The sequence below is a fragment of the Melopsittacus undulatus genome, chromosome 2 (assembly GCF_012275295.1).
Source record: "Melopsittacus undulatus isolate bMelUnd1 chromosome 2, bMelUnd1.mat.Z, whole genome shotgun sequence".
In the NCBI taxonomy this organism is placed as follows: Eukaryota; Metazoa; Chordata; class Aves; order Psittaciformes; family Psittaculidae; genus Melopsittacus; species Melopsittacus undulatus.
In genome coordinates this window covers 30,162,781-30,163,752 of record NC_047528.1, presented here as the reverse complement: position 1 = coordinate 30,163,752, position 972 = coordinate 30,162,781, and positions in this window count along the sequence as shown.

Genomic DNA, 972 nt, shown 5'->3' with positions numbered 1-972 from the left:
GTTCTGATTCTGCTTTCTCACTTTTCAGAGCAGACACCTGACCAATTAGCAAATTTGTAAAATTAGCAAATAGGAAAATTCAGCAAATTAACTGCCCGTTTGTATATTTGCAAAATGCTGTAGTATGAGTGAAGCTAATGAACAGCAGTCGTGAAAGCATCATTGTTGTATGGCCAGTGCCACAACATCACACATACAATAGCGTAAGTCTGTATCCGTGGAAACAACTAATTTTCCCTGTTTGTTTGCTGGCAAAGCTTGCTTTTACCTACTAAATGATGTTTGGAAGGATGAAGATAGGACAGTGCAAGCAACAGAGGTAGTCAAGCAAATCATGTCAATGCTGTTCAATTTGTTGTCACTGATAGCACTGCAGGCTAAGGAATGTCTTTGGAGGCTGCCTGACAGAACAGCACCTTGTTTGGCTCTCAACTGGACTAGAAAGAATAGGATACTACATTTTAAACAAAAAAATCATAGCCTGCTAATTTAACCTTATAAATATTTACCCTCATAGAATTATAGAATAGTTAGGGTTGGAAAGGACCTTAAGATCATCTAGTTCCAACCCCCGTGCCATGGTCAGGGACACCTCTCACTAAACCAGATCACCCAAGGGTCCGTCCAGCCTGGCCTTGAACACTGCCAGGGATGGAGCATTCACAACTTCCCTGGGCAACCCATACCAGTACCTCACCACCCTAACAGTAAAGAATTCCTTATATCCAATCTAAACTTCCCCTATTTAAGTTTTAACCCTTTACCCCTTGTCCTATCACTACAGTCCCTAATAGAGTACCTCCCCAGCATCCCTATAGGCCCCCTTCAGATACTGGAAGGCTGCTGTGAGGTCTCCACACAGCCTTCTCCAGGCTGAACAGCCCCAGCTTTCTCATCCTGGCTTCATACAGGAGGTGCTCCAGTCCCCTGATCATCCTCGTGGCCCTCCTCTGGACTTGTTCCAACAGTTCC